The sequence below is a fragment of the Macrosteles quadrilineatus genome, unplaced genomic scaffold (assembly GCF_028750875.1).
Source record: "Macrosteles quadrilineatus isolate MER2022 unplaced genomic scaffold, UCM_ALF_1.0 Scaffold_6__1_contigs__length_79288215, whole genome shotgun sequence".
In the NCBI taxonomy this organism is placed as follows: domain Eukaryota; kingdom Metazoa; phylum Arthropoda; class Insecta; order Hemiptera; family Cicadellidae; genus Macrosteles; species Macrosteles quadrilineatus.
Window position 1 is genome coordinate 3,505,243 of NW_026542599.1, and position 16,996 is coordinate 3,522,238.

At 34.4% G+C, this 16,996-nt stretch overlaps 1 protein-coding gene across 1 annotated transcript in view; it reads left to right on the forward strand.

Annotated features, from left to right (window-relative positions):
* Positions 1 to 16,996, forward strand: part of LOC128997209 (uncharacterized) — a 107,922-nt gene that overhangs the window by 36,208 nt on the left and 54,718 nt on the right. Inside the window, exon 2 of the mRNA XM_054422813.1 lies at positions 8,046 to 8,131. The gene's annotated coding sequence lies outside the window, so the exon portion shown is untranslated. The remainder of the gene's footprint in view (positions 1 to 8,045; positions 8,132 to 16,996) is intronic.

Sequence of the window (16,996 nt, forward strand, 5' to 3'; positions counted from 1 at the left end):
ACGGGGTATTAAGGGGCACTTACCCTGGTAAACTGCAATCATGTTTAACGGCGCCATTATTTGCAAGTCGCTGTGTTTTATTACTTAATTTTATAACATTCGCCACAAGGTATGATGCATAGCAAAACGGAGCTCGTGCAGGCAAGCGCTCCGTTCGCTATGCAGCTTTATTGTTCCAGTTCTATTTTCTAGTCGATTCAGAAATTGCAGTTGATTTACAACTCAATACCCGATGTGTTTTACAAGTAATTTCCTTCGGTTATTTAAAAGGCCTTGGGGGGCTTTCACGCGTGCGTTGTGAATGTTGAGTTGACAGGTGGAAAAGGTATGTTAGGTTGAGTATATTACGAGAGTAAATGCTATTTACCACAATTTAAAACTTTTAAAATCTTGCATGGTAAATCAGGTTATTTAAATCAGGTAGTTTAATTTATTCTTTAGTTTCAATTGACATAGCTATGTTTTTTTCTTTATTTACTTTTTTTTAGGTCGGTGTCTTAAGATTTGTTATAGTTTTTACTGCACGTTATTTATGTTTTATGGAAACAATTAAATATTTGTATCCATCTTGCGTGAATGGTGGACCAGCCTGATAAATAAATAAATATTCGAATTTGACGATCCTGTTTTTACCTCCGGGGTCATCAAAAATTAAACATCCTGAAAATTGAAAAAGAAGAAATCTGAAGAAAAATAAAATCCGTCCCGGCTCTAAAACTCATCATGAAACGTAAGATATTTTTATTATCTCCTATTAGATAAATTTGCTTAAGTCCAATGGTAAATTTAGGGCATACCCAGACATTGTTGACTTAAAGAATCGATTAGTATTAGACCACTGGAGCACGACGCCTTTCTAGTAACGGAGTTAGAAGTCCATTAGACCTCCATTGCTAAGGAGCCAACCCACCCAAATCAAATAATAGACCACGTGCCGAACATCAAACAAGGATTATACTCCACTCCAGATCGGTTTACCAACCATATTAGTCTCAGCGGTTATTTGAGTCGAGTAAATATTGTATTGAACTCGTTGCTAGAAAACCCCTTTACCCGTTAACAGATACTTTGAACGTTATTTTCGTTAAATAATTGTTTATCTCATGCGTCTTTGTGAAAAAGGGGCTTTAATTTATTTGATGGTTGGGAATAAAATAAACATATTGATACTGGGGAAGTGAGAAATGTAAGAAATGTAAGAATTTACAACTGTGGCAAAGCACTATTTTACTATATTTATTATTATTTTTTAATACAAAATTATTATAAAGATTTTTGGGAACTAAGTATAAATGACTGTTTAGTGTATGGTTTGATGTATTGTTTTATACACTCTATAGTTGATTCATGACCAGACTAAGTAAAGATCTACTTTTTTGTCTTTTTTGACATTTACAAAAATCATGCAGACGTATTTTTAGTACATTATTTATTTTAAGGCGAAAAATAAAACAAACCTTTCCTGTTATATTCCCAGCATAACATTTACATAGTTTAATAATATAAATAAAGGCTGGAGTTGGAAAGATAGAAAATAAAACATCCGAGTAAAAGAATTCCGTAAATTATTTATTTGCATACAGGTTCGGCTCATCTAGCGTTCTTAAAGAAATATATGTCTTAAAATTACAGGATTAAATCTAGCAAACCTTACGCCGAATTTCGTATGTGATAGGAACGTGGTGAAATAGATTCAGACCCACCTTAAATTCGACCCAACAAAATGAATAATTTAAACTTTGAAACAAAAATGTTATGCATTTGAGATATTCTTTTGTAACTTTGTGACACTGATTTGGTCATTGACACTTGATCTTTCTGAAGATGCACTACACTTCAGGAACATTGTGTTTGAAAACATAAGAACATTCTTGATCCTCTTTTGGGTAATCTAAAGACGCTAGATACCCAGGGGACGTTATAAAACTTAATTACTTTAGAAAGCCTTGAGTCATTCGAGCTTGGGGACCCTAGCTACTCTTAGAAACACTACAAACTCTAGAATCTGCAGGGACCTAGAGACTAGAAACTCTAAAAAACCGCAGAGAAATTTAAAACTCTAAATTGTATTTGGAAATTCTAGACTCTTGAAACTCTAGAGTTTCTGGAGACTTTATGAACCTTTAAAGTCTCTAATCTCTCAAGAATCTAGCTAACACTCTGAATTTTCTAGTAGCAAAATCTCTTGTAGTATCTGAATACTCTAGAATCTTTCTCATCAACGTCGTTTGCGACTATATCTACTAGAGACCCAAGAAGCTCTGCAGCAACAAAGTTTCTACACACATGAAACTCTAGAGGCTCTAGAGGCCATTCCGTGTACTCAAGCCTCTCAATCTTCATAAACGCCGCACCAACGTACACTATCGTGTTTACGACTCCAGCTGAGATTTATAAGTTTACGCAGGTAACAGCCGCTCTTGACATTTGATAACGACTATGGAGTCACTGACATCAAATCCGCCTTCATACTTGCAATGAGAGTTGGGGTTGTTTGTACGGTTTGAGAGATCTGAGATATGGCTGCTGGATTCCGTTGACGTTGCAGTTCAAATATACCATCCAGTTTGGTACTTTGTTGCTAGGGTGCGGCTCCAAGCTTGCTCTGAAGTCTTGCTGGGTCTGAGAGTAGGATATTTTGAGACCAGGTTACAAATCCCACTAATCACCAAAGCAAGGTGATTATTTTGTGAATCTTTTAAGACAGCCCTTGACAGTGGGTCAGCCTTGATGAAAAATTTAATAAGATAAGTTCCTCTGACGGAAAATGTTCTCTGAATTTGAAAAATCCTTTCTCAGTGTTTTGGAGCCTACTTCAAGCTGGAGTCTCACTTATAGAAAACAAGAAAAAGAAATAGGTTAATAAGGATAATTTTTTTCTGTAAGACTACTGCTCTATTAATCATAAAATTATAATGCTTAACTGCTTTGGGTGTTTTATGTCACTGTATGATAATTTATTTCGACGAATCAGATGAAATTATTCACCAAAACTACTTTTTTAGAAGCTTGTACTCTATTAACAAAAATTTGAGAAGCATACACGATTTTCTCTTTTCCACTTACATCATCCGGGTGTGCAACTAAGTCATACTATTTCATACTTTTTTTTTGTAAATAGCTAAATGAATACCAGGCAAATCTCTGACTCTTTACTGGTTGAAGCCAAGTTCATCAACCTGATTTGGTTTTAAAGTCGTGATTAACGCATCTAGGGGTTTCAAATTTAAATACGTCCTATGCTATTTAAATTTATTGTTATGCTATGTTTTACCAAACACAATCCCACGAGAGTTTGACCCACGAAAGCGCACATTTGTAGAAGATTAAATAATATTAAAAGGCTTTTGCGTGAGGCGTAAAGGAGTGTTAGATTTGTAAACGTTTAATTATAAATCGATCATTATTTTTGCAATTTAACTGTAACGTTGTTTTTTAGAAAATGTTTTTCAATAAACACCATTAAATAAGGGTTTTTTGTTATTTGTATTCTAATTCTTAATGCACTAAGTAGAAATACGGATCTCTTGGAAACCTAATCTTCACATTCCAGAGCGTCTTTATTTCAACAGCCGGGAATGTCACATTTATTGAAAGACGACGCTTTTAATCGTGATTGACATTTTAGGGACAAAGTGGAGGAATGTGATATCCAAAATGGGGAGACGTTTTATCAGATTTACATTGATTAAAAATCTTCAGGTAGTAGGGTAAGTCGTGTTTTGTAAAGAAACGACATGTATACACTATCGACACACATTATCTTGTTGAAATATGTACAGTTTTATTTTATTAGTCATGTTTATGTGTACTGTCCTTTTATTAGTCGTATTCTTACATACTTTCATTGTGTTAATTGTGATATCGTCTGTCCTTATAATTGCCGTGCTTTAATTTATTCGTCATACTGCATCAAAACAGCCGTTTTCATGCATGAGTTGCGGGTATAAAGTAGCATTTTTAGTCTCTATTGAGTAAAAAAATTAGTCTCTATTGAGTAAAAACCATCTGTTTAAACAGTCGTAAATTTCGATTGTGGCAATAGTATCGATCGAAATTATTTATCGATTAGTTTATTAGGTAAGGTTTCAGCCTATTGTTGTTGATTGCCTCGGCTTCGCCTCGATCGTAAAACTTGACCTCGGGTCAAAAAGAGTCACTTTAGGTCACTAGTGATGAAATATACTATTATATAGGAGATTTTGCATCCTAAAATGGAAAGATTTCATTTTTTTCCAGATTGAAGTGTAAAATGTGAACTATGTACACTTAAGTTTTTATGTGACCTAAACTTCGGAGTAAGGTAAACACTATTACCTTATACCGCTTTATACAGTAAAAATATTATAAAAATCTAGTATTTATCAAACGCATCGACGTTTAACTCATCTAAACGTTGAAAGGATTCTGCGTTAAATACAACTGATGCAAAAATAGCGCTATTTCGTGATAACCACAATCAAACGGTTCACAGGTTAACCTATGAGATAGATGTTCAAAACGTTCATTAATTTAGAATCAAACAGATACTCTACTGAAGAGTTTCTAAATTAGTTAATATTGTTTTAAAATCTTAAAAAATATTTGAAATTTGCCTTAGTCTGAAAATGTATTTACTTGTTTCTAATGCCACACGCTTCTTTCTGAACTATAGTTGCTAAAACCGCAAATCTAGCAGCGTCTGGCGCGATGTCTGATGTCTGCACACAAGTCAGCGGTATTGTATCTAGAACAATGTTCGGAAAAGGTTCACATATCAAGATGGTGACTTGGTAGTATGCATCGTAGTACTGTAATGGGCTACTTAGTGTACCAACCGTCTATGGGCCGACATTGTCTGTAAGTATAAAAGCTATCAATTTACAAATTGCATCTATATTGTAATATGTTGGCATAAAAGAAAAGCGTTTCGCAGTTGATGATTCTCATATGTATTTTACGTTTTGTCTGAGCCCTCACTACTTTCTTTGGTTCTACAAATGTAGTTGAAACACAAAAGTAGATTTGTGAAAGAAACAAAACAATTAGGTTTCCCTTCTGACATGCGTTTAGCTGTAAATCTTTTTGAAATGTATTGTTTATTTTAATGATGCAGGGCATATCACACGAAATAAAAATTTAACATATCGGGTAAGCATTATTCAGATAGTAGTTGCACAAAATCAAAAAAATAAATAAAATGTATTCCCAGCCTATAAACAAAACTAGTTTAGTTATACTGTATGATCACAATCATGAGCGATCCAATACAACAAAGAAAAATAACTACATTTATAATTTTACTGATGATTTAACAATATTCATACCAACCTCCCTATTCCAAGATTCTCAGAGCAATCTTAAAAGAACAATGAATAACTCCTTTAGAATAGATCATTGTCTTGGAAATACCATGGGTTTGCTCATCTTTAAATGACTACAACAACACTGTATAGAGAAGCAGCATTGGCAGCAGATCTCATAACGTACACTTATGGTAATCCCTCACAATCAAGGAAAGTTTACCTTGGAAATTGTGAAACAAAATTTACTTGGTAATGGTATCTGCAGTGCCACACAGTGCCTGTTATCTTGTGATTACACCACATTCAGTAATGAATTTGAGCAACATTGTATCGTGAAGTAAAACTTTAATTTCTATGTGTTGCTAGTTTTGGAATATAAGAGAACATTTTAGTATAATGTGGTTAAGTAATGCACTTTTACGCCAACTTTTCAATTACACAATCTGAAGGGCTTTGTAAGCTAGAGAATATGTTGTGTTCCCAATCAACGTATAATACATTTGAGGACGAAATAGATAACTGGTAACTTCGCAAACCATATTATATGTTCAATAACCTGTACAATTTTAGAGCGAAACCTGTATACAGCAGGTCACATACAATGTCTCCTTTAGTATTTCAAGCCGATGGCTTAGTATTCCGCATAATCGTAGCTATAAGGACGATGTTGTAAGACTTCTGACCGTATAAGGTCAGTTTTATTGGTCGATTTGAATCATCAAGGACGGTATTAAGTCTTGAACAACACTCTGTCTGTTCTTTCATTAATTTTGTGAAGCTGTGAAGCATATGACGGTAATGCTAAGTAGTCTGATATAAATCAAGTTTGTGTTTTGTTTCGAAGATCAACAATTTGTATTTTCAAGCCTACTGATCAAAAGAGACTTTCGATTTAGGACAGTACAAAAACTCAAAAAAATCTGTTTTGGTGATCAAATTCAAGTTTCAAAAATATACCTTTGGAATATCTGAGGAACCCTTAACCATTCGACTAACCAACTTTACTTCAACATTGAAACCTGTCCATTCCCACGACGCATTACCTAATACCCATTGTCTATACCAGTTTCAGTATTCTACCATCCAGTAGCTATGTTTTTACAAAGGTCAGTTGTAATGTATAGCTTATAAACCATTACATAAATCCAGTTAGCATTTAATATGGTAAGTTTATAAGGACTGAGCGAACGCGCAATGCCAATTTCTTTACTTCTCCGTGTTGAACTTTCAGACAAACTACAACTTGGACATCTCTGTGACCCTTATTTCATTCAATCTCACTATTTACTAAAAGATTCCTGTCCAGTGCCGACTTGGGAAGGGCGGGCTTTAATTGCGCCAACTGACCTGAGTCAGGTAGTAGGGTATTCCTGAATTGCGCCAACTATTCCAGGGAGTTATCTGATACTTTCCTCAACCAAGCCAAGTGACGGCCCTCTTTGACTGTATAATTGAGTAGGTTAGGATAGTATAGGTTCGGTTAGGTTAGGTTCGGTTAGGTCAGGTCAGGTTAGGATAGGTAAGGTTGGGTTAGAAGGACACGTAAACAAGAGCATTACTTCTGCCGGCAACTCACCCCTACCAGGCATTAGCTTGGTGCAATTAAAGAACATTTTTTGGGTCCTTTTTAGGTTTAGGCGCAATTAAGGAACTCTATGGTGCAACTAATGCACGACCCTTAAAAATTTTCAATCACTTTTATGATTCATCCTTAAAATTACACCAGTGGAAATCGTGCTGAGTCCAACTTCAATCATGGCCAAGTATGAAATCGTTTACGCAACCCCATCGTCCTCAAGTACTGTAGTTTCCATTGCAACTGCCATCTCGATCAGCCACGGCTATTGGTCTAAGCACACCGACGATATCCAAGAGGCTTTACCGGCCTGTTAGTGGTACTGACGCTTGATCAAAGATAGCGTTAGTGTAGCTAATGCTAATCCCGGTGTCCGATGATATTGTCAGTGCTTACAGTCTGTAATGAGAGTTTATGCAGACTTTATCGCTGAAAGTGCAATTCTGCATTCCTCAGGACTCCTTCTTTTGTTCCAACGGACTATTGTCAGCTCAGATTTAAGTTTAGTGGAATTCCACCGAGAATGGTTCATTAGGAAGTTTTAATCGTCAGTGTTTATGGTGAAGTGAGAGGAACTGTGTTTGCTAATTCATTGTCATTTAAAGTACTTAAAGAACAAATCAAAGAATTATACCAAATTTTAAGTGTATTCAAATTCTACTCAGCATTCATAACCTAAAATATAATTTACATAATGAATCATAATTTTATCATAGTTAAACAATCACATCTCCCAAACGTAAGATTTTTACAACCTTTCAAAATATTGAAACCCCATAATACATAATAGTTTGTGCTTCTTTCTACACGATTGTAATTTTTCGTTGGTTAATCTTACTTAGTAGGACTTAAAAAAATATCACATGTTTGTCACAATCAAACATTATTGAAGTTAAATTATCAAATGTTTACAGCAATATTGTTACAATAGTCCTTAATAATTTTGGAATATGTCTACAAGACACATTTTTCATTTTTTTTTTTAATAAAGATGTTTAACATTTTGTCTGTCCGTTGAGTTATATACATCGATGGTTCTAACACAATTTATTAATCCTACATCAGCAGCAACACTAATTATTAGCCACTTGTCCGCAAACAGACGACTTAGTGATGGTAGATAAGATAAATATCTCGACTCTACCAAACCGTTAATTTAATTTAAATTTTTGCTCTGTCCTCAGGCAAGGTCGTTGGCAGTTTTGGAGTGCGGAATCGCAGGAATTTCCTGCCGGGATCTTCCCAGAAGAGTGGACGCTCCTAGAATTAGGTGAGTGCGAATCGCGAGTCATCTAAGTGGATGGGACCATTTTATCTTTTACCCTTGTGACCTTAATGGGCTGTTATCTGCTTATGGCAACTGATGGATTTGATGGGTTATCAAATATGTCCAGTTAGCTGCTTGGAACTAGTTCTATGTTTGCAGCGTTCGCTTTAGGAATAGGGATGGTCTTCATCTCCCACAAATTACTACGATGGAAATGAATTTCACAAATTTGGACTATTCTTGTAAATCTTCAATTGATTTAATCTATAACTAATAGCTTTTATTCGGGTTATGCTAATAGGAGACAAATATGAATTTAAACTGATTACTTTTTGGCTTCTGGTGATCTAAAAAAAAAAAATTAAATCGTTCGGAGTCTAGGTCTTATCATGACACCTACGGAGCTTATTACCAATATGGGAGATCCACTAAAATGGAACAGAAAACTTATGCACAAAGACACAAACCTAACCAAACTACCAAGGCTGATCATTGACTCCTCTAACAACTTGGTCCTATTGAAGGTCAAGTTAGGAGAACGTCTTAAGACTTGAGGCCTGAACTGGTCACAAGGTGAACGACTTGTCAGATCTGATTCAGAGTTAATATACTAGCACATTGACACTACTCAAGGTCAGGCTGGTTGTGATGCAGCGAAGAGAAGATTGTGCGGATTAGTTATAATTATTTACATATATTTTCTAATTTTGGAAGATTTACTGTATTTTTAACCTTTTACGTATAGTCTACAAAACAAGGGTTACAATGGTTAACAAAGAAATCTTCAGACGACAAATCTACAGTACTTGATCCTATCTTCAACAAATATAATTAAGTAATCTGTGTCACTGTCGACACTATCCATTGTGGTATAAGTCAACTACAGCTGTTTTGTGCTGTAATAGAGTACCTTATTATTTCAAATTCCCAATGGTGGACTTTGCTGTAAATTTAAAATACAAATGAGAACAAGAGACTAATTTAGTTTACAGTACAAAGAATCATCCTGAGAGTAACTTTTGTAATAAACTACATTATTTGTTAATTTTACAATCCAGACCCTAGTCCATGATACTCTTCTAACCGTATGTATAAAAATAATTAAGAAGCGTATCCTAAGAATGCAGTATTTTTTTAGAACTTCCAGTTATGATTGAGGAATGCTGATGGTAGCACAAACAACAGATTTCCCACAAAAAGTTTTAAAATTTGTGTACTGTACATGGCTTAAAGGAATCCACTAATTGCATTCTGTAAACTAAGTAGATTCAGCCAATCTTGTGCCATTTTTTGTACCACGTTTGAGAATTCGATAAGCGAGTCTACATTTATGCTATTTATCCAATTATTTAAATCATAATTTTTTTTCTTTTAATAAATGTGGTAACATGTAATTCATAAATCTTAGTTAAGTAACATTACCTGACGCAACATATTTGATAAAACATATCTTTTATCAAGAAGTTGGGCCTCAGTTTGATGCCAACCTTTCTAATTTACATTTCTAAATTGCAACTTCCCAAAGTCCTCATTATGTACCCAAAGCATGTTGGTGAGAACCTGAACACCAATAAAATCGGTGAATTAGCTTCTCTGAAATGTGTTGCTTAGCAACTGAATAGAGTCGAGCTGAAAACGCGCGGTGGGGGTGAGTCAATAATATAACCTACAAAATGAAGGCGAGATGTTGATAAATAATTTAAATTATTCAAAAAGTCAAAACGTATGATTGCCTATGTAAAGTAGGCTACTTGAAATAACTTACGTTTTTTAATAACTTTAAGTGATAGTTTAGATATTAAACGTTTGATATGAGTTACGGTTGCTTAAGAAATTATTGCGGATATAGATTTCATAATGATATTCTTTGGCCTAGGGTCACTTCTTGAACATTAAAATAATATAAAATTGTCCGATTCCGTCTGTGATTTGACAAGATTTAGGATCTCAGACGGAATCGGTTAATTTTATACCATTTTGGATACAGATTGCACAAAATACACTAAACAAGTAATAGAAGTTTACGCAAGTATCTCGTAAAAATAGTGTTAACTATACACGAGCATAATATCCTTTTAAAAGCGCTAAATTAGTCTTGAAATATTTTTTTTTTGTGATATCATTCCTATTTTTACATTTTCACAGTATTTACAGTATTGAAACTGTTTGATTATATTGATTTTATTGTGGATTAAACATTAATTCATAAAAACGCCGAAGCTAACGCAATCGTTGAAGGAAAATGCTTCAATTAGGGCTTCGCTTTGCTCCCCTTTACGTTTCCCTTCATTAAATATTTACAACGTAAACTTTAGGTTTTAATTAAGAATATCATTTTCATCCCCCAGTCACGGTACGGAAATGTTTGATTGCATTCACGAAAGCTTCTGTAATTTTCAGTTTAATTAATCTGAAAAGTTATCTAAAATAGTTTTAGCGTGTAGACTAATCATTATTTATTCATTCGGATTTTATACTTTTGAGTTTTATATTTAAATAAATTATTTATCTATTTTGATAAATATATTTGAAAATATATTATTCTAATCATTGTGTGCATGAGGTGCAATTAAAATGTCAAAGTGTGAAAAGTTTTACAAAAATAATCTTGCTAACTATTACGTTATTAATTGTAATTTTGTTTGTTTATTGTGACAATTAGTAAGATAATCTGTTTTATAATTCATTCCCAATACGTTTAAAATACTACAATACATCATCCAAAGGTGCACACAATTGTAGGCGTAAAAGATGGAAAATTGAAAATAAATCCTTAATAATCCACTAAGTCGCAGTATAAGTCAGTTAAAGAGACAGTTGTTGTTTATAATTTCAACTTTGCTAGGGATGAAAATTAAATACATACGAGGAACACACGAGTCACATAAATGTTATTTTCAAAGTTATATTGACCAAATATCACTTAATATTTTAAGTGTATTGAATGTTCTACAATAATGTATTACCTAAATCACTGGAGTAACGCAATTAAAGCGTATACCACGCGGAATGCACTACAACGCCTGGGGAAGGGTAGAAGAGATAATCTTAGGTATAGTTTATATATTACAAGAAGGGTGGAAGATATAAGCTTAGGTATAGTGTATATATTACAAGAAGGGTGGAAGATATAAGCTTAGGTATAGTATATATATTACAAGAAGGGTGGAAGATATAAGCTTAGGTATAGTATATATATATTACAAGAAGGGTGGGGGTGACAACCATTCCCTGCTGGGTATAATGTTATTATGGTTATTCAGGCTCCTCATCTAACCGGAGCTTGGGTACATTAACAATTCTCTGAGGAATCTCTGATGTTTCATAACAAAAACCTACCCTTTAGACACCCTTTTAAGTACTTATTTTTCTTCTACATTGTACATAATAAAGCACAAGGCATGTGATAAATATTTTATGTAAAACTTTTGTGTTAAATAAAATTTGTTGGTTTACATCCTTTTGAAAATTTTAGAAGTAGCTTGGCATATTAGAAGTCCTGGAATATTTTATGATGATATCGATTTGCATTATTGTATAAAAAAAAATAATAATGTTACGAAACCAATTTTTGAAATGGTTGATTACCTTAGGAAATCGTTTAGAGATTCCATAATATAATATTAAAAACTATTTACAATACTCCCGTTGGTTTATCTCTTTTTACCAATTATATTAAAAAAACATAACCGGGGAAAATTTTTCAGAAACACAGGCCTTGAGTTTTGCATAAAAGGAAACTGTCTGAAAATTTGTTATATTGCGAGTGCTATGACAATTTAAAAACAAGAATATATTTCAGGGTTTTATGTGTTTGAAAAGCAAAAGTACACACAATATATTGTAGAAGTTTTTCCCGATCTTTGCGTTTACTAAAGGTAACTAAATTATCTTCTCAATCAGAAAATACATTACGCTCAAATCAAGAATATCAGCAATAAACATTGGTCATAAAAAGTAAAGCTGGAAAAATATAAATCATTTAGCGGCAACAACCACGTAACTTAAGCATATTAATATTTGCTAAAACGCCTTGTGTGAAAAGTAATGTAACAGCCTCATATGTTTATTTGTCACCTCTAAAACGGCAAACAGATAAAAACATGTGGTGAAACAACACCAATAATGTCATCTTTTCGTTTTTTTGCTCTCAAATCTGTTCGCCACGTTCGACCGCAGCACACCCACACCCCACATCTCTGCACCTGTCAAACCCCCTTATACGCTGGGCACGACGTCTTTACCATAATTCCCCAGCGACGTATTTCCCATATCAGCCTCCGTACCGTTATAAACTCCCGCGTTGTCAGTTGTAATAACGCCAACGACGGCGTGTCGCGCTCACATGTCGCTCGCATTATCGATGTTACGATGTATCGATGTATCGATGTATCGACGATGAGCGACCAGGGTGTCACGTGACATTGGATACTACACAGGTCCGAACATGTCAGGCGGGATCAGGGTGAAGTGAGGCGGTGCGCAAGGAAGAATGTTGGGGCTAGTGTGTTTTTTTTTTTTTTTTTTTTATATTTTTTATGTAAAGATTGAAGTTGCAGTGATAATATCTTAGAGTATAAATAGCATGTCTTATTTGATCGTCCCCATTATAGACTTGTGCTATCGAGGTTCTACTGTATCAAGCAAGACCAAGGTTTAAAACAATGCCTTACAAAATAAAACAACAAACTTAACAACAAACTTAATGAAACCTTCTGTGCAATTTTACAAGTTATAATTTCTTCTCTATTGTCGATTTCTGTCATAGTTGTTAGTATCCAAAAGAAAATGTACACTTATATCATAGACAAAGACTGTCGATGTGTTTACCATGGTTACCATAGGTTCTGGCGCACACCACTGAGAGCGCCGTGTAACGTAGCGCGTACGCCGTAGTTTTTTCACACACAAACGCAGCGTGAAAACACGTGAAAAATATGAGCAGCATTAAATGTAATGAGGTATGCCACACGCAGTGTTTTCCCGCAGTAGCGGGCGCCTATTCGTTTAAATGCTAATCTAATTTTTCGCGTGTTTTCACGCTGCGTTTGAGCGTTAAAAAACGCCCGAGTGACCACAGCCTAAATTGGTGTTTATCAATGGTAACTACATGGCGCTCACAGCGGCGTGCGACAGAACCTATGGTAACCGCAGCACGGCTGACGGTCTATATTTATTTCTTTTTGTCTATTCAATTACCCTCTTTCAGTTTAGCTGTGTTAGTAGGTTAGTGATTACGTTAATGTAAATCAGTAATTGGTAGTTGATTGTTTAAAAGCTTTATCATAGGAACATAGAGAATCATTAATGTATCCAGTCTCTGGGTAGCTGAGGAGACTTAATGGCCATAATAACATTATACCCAGCAGGGAATGCTTGCCACCCTTCTTGCAGGATATTAATATCCTTAACGGACTTATCTCTTCCACCCTTCCCCAGGCGTTGTAATGCCTAAACGTTGGTATACGACTAATTAATTGTTTTACTTCAGTAATTCAGATTAGAAGATTTTATGACACTTGTATGTAGTTGTTATATTTGGGGCACATGTCACATTCAAGTTCAAAATATAACATAAATTATAAAACACGAACAATTAACTAATCAACATCACCATAAAGCCATTTTTATGGTACGTTATAATTACCATTAACAGAACAAGTATGATATAAAATTTGGAAATGTCGTCCTTACTATGATTACTCGCCTAATTTATGATCATCACTGTCCATCTTAGAAATTTAAAGTACAGTAATTTTAGTAACAGAAGGAACACTTTTTTACAGCTTTATTTGCTTCCAAAGAGCAATAACAGCCATCTTTGTTCAATGTACAGAGGCAATTAAGAAAAATCAGACGGCTTTTCTATTACAATCCTCGTTTAAACAATTTACAACTGGGATACAACTATTTTTTTTAGTTCACCAAGATAGCTGTATAACATTTTTACAAGTATTTAGTTGGTTTATCCCTCTTATTTACGTACGCTTTGCAGGCTTTGTACAAGTTAAAGCTCGTAGCTCTCTATTAAGTTCATAATTTATCAATATAGTATAACAGCATTCATTTAGTCGAAACTACTGTAGACGAAACTTCCATATAGATAAACAAATCTGAATTTTTTTAATTCAAAATTAACTTAAAAGGTGGGAATAGTTTCAAGTGTAAGAAAACATGCAACCTTACAACAGTCGAGGTGAAATGTAACCAGGAAGTACATACTTGAGTCATTTGTGACCTTTTACATTGCTTCTAAAAATAAGCAAATGCAACCAAAGGTGGAGCAATGACTTCAGACAGGTGAGGACGATGAAATCATTACACCAATGAGATCAGGGCCTTCTTGTAGGTTGGTATCGTACAACAGCTGATTGGTAACTGATTGGTTACTAATTACGCATATTAATCAACCACCTGTTACCGTGTTACGCAAACCAACCTACTTCAGCCAATGAGCGGAAGTGTTATGGTCGTGGGTTGTAATTAAAATCAGTTTGGTTAAAGTTGATATAGCCTTTTAGGGTTATTTGCATTGCGATGAATGTGTAATATATTATATAAATTATTTAACATGCTAATTTGTATTATTTATTTGATTTTGTCATCTCCTACGCTAATGGGACGATGTATTTTTATAAAATTGAGAAAAGTGTATCTTTGAATTGCAATTGTCAAAACCCATAATTTAAAACATTGTTACCATTTAATTCAGTAATGTTGATTGTTTTCTGTGTTATACTATCACATGTAATTTTAGCTGTACTTTCAATTAAATAATGAAATGACAAATGTTGAAATAGTATATATTGACTTAAATAAATGTGATCAAGATGTTTCCATAAACAACAAATCTATAATAGTTTAATTTTTATACATACGAATAACATGGGAATTTCAACGTTTCATAAATTTTCCACAACCTTTAATCCTAAAATAACGCCTTAATCTACAAAATTATAGTTTTTCAAGCTCTGCACGATGGTACGATGAAAATTGGCAACTTTTATGTGAAACCTGTTATTTTTGAAAGAAAAAAAAACTTAAACCCCCATAACATTATGTTCCCATAACCTGATCTAGCCTGTTCAAGTTGTATCCGACCCCCAACACAATAAGTACATGCCAAATTTAATCAAAATCGGAAAAATAATTACCCTAGTTATCAAATTCACGCATACATGGATACGTATAAAAATTTTAACGAATAGAGTTTTTGGTCACTGGGGAAGTAAAATTGGAAAAATAAATTAGTCACGAGTCTACAGTAATAGTTCCTTCTTTATAACAAAATTCTCTAAAATAAAAACATAAAAAATAACACATTATGTTAACCTTGACAACCACCACTACTTTCAAGAGTCGTTAGACCATTCCACTTTCCGAGAAACCCGATCCGCAATTCGCAAACGTCTAACATTTCCACAACCCGCATTCATGTTAACTTGTGGCACCTGTGTTTGTTCACCTGTCATACGGGCGAGTAATTCCACCTGTCTCGCCTCAATCAGAGAAACTTTGTCTCAGAAACAGCTGACTACAAAACCTCAACCTCACCTGCATGTCATAAGGCACGGCACACGACTGGCGCTTCCCCGTCATCCTCTGGTAAACACGGACAATCCCTTCCTGGCGCACGACATTTGGAGTGTCAGCTGTGATTGGGAAACGGAAGTAGGAAGACGGGAAGGAGTCTAGGTCAGTTATTATGTAGGGTATATACTGGAGTACTGAGTGAGGGAAATACGTCGTATATTTTTTTACTCCAAAGTTATCGTTGTAAAAGTTACTGTGACGTGTTGGTGCCTGAATAAAGTAATTGTCACATTTCCTAGGGAAATGCCCGTAATAAGATGTTAAACTGCCGAAATCGAAGTATTTCCAAATCTTCGTTTACAATCATAAAAGCACATGAACGGTATCAACAAACTGACGCATATTGTTAGCTTATTAACAACCCTTATAATGAGCATACAAGCCCTGGGAAACTCTCTGCCGCCTGATATCGATTTCTTCAACAGTGGCACCACTGGTTTCAGAAGATTGATCAGCTCCCTTCCACTTGGTCAGTGAAGATGACATATCTGCTTCAAGACAATAAGACAAGTCTAATTTCTTATTAAATTTGTTAAATCCTTTTTATGTTTTGTTGTCCTCGTTGCTCTTTATTGTTTTCTTCGTCCTTATTGTTACTTCATTGTTATTCCTTTTGTTATTGTTATTATTTATTGTTATTGTTATTACTGTTTGCACTTTTGTTATTAGTCATCACTCATCATCTCAATAGTTGTATCACAAAAATTGTATTTTGTATGTAATGGTTTGTCCGTCAATAAATAAATAAATAAATGAGTGAGCCGTGGGAGTAACGGTATAACAATGATTTTTTATAGGAAAAATCACTAAAACTGTATTAAATTTTAGACTGTAAATTATACAGTAATTTGGCCTGTATCATTTTCATAACAGCTATAAGGTACACACAATTTTATAAAAAATCGTTCAAGCCGTTTTTGTGTAAATCCGATTCACCCGATCTCACACTTGGGGTATCAAAATAACCGAGGGGTATTTTGACTCAGAAACTGTTGGATTCTTGAGTTACCTAAGTATGTTATGCCTATCATTATACATCCATTATAATTATTATAAGACAGGGGGGTATACAAATGCCTAGTACTTTTTAGCAAATTTCCCACATAGGGAATAAGCTATTAGGTCTCATAGTGGACCTGGACCCGGGACCCGGGAAGACGAAACAGAATAGACGCTTTTGTGAAATATATTTGAATGGTCTCTAAAAATTAAATCAGCACAAAGTCTTGACAACGCAATAAAACATGTAGGGGACAGAAAGGCACTTCACAATGC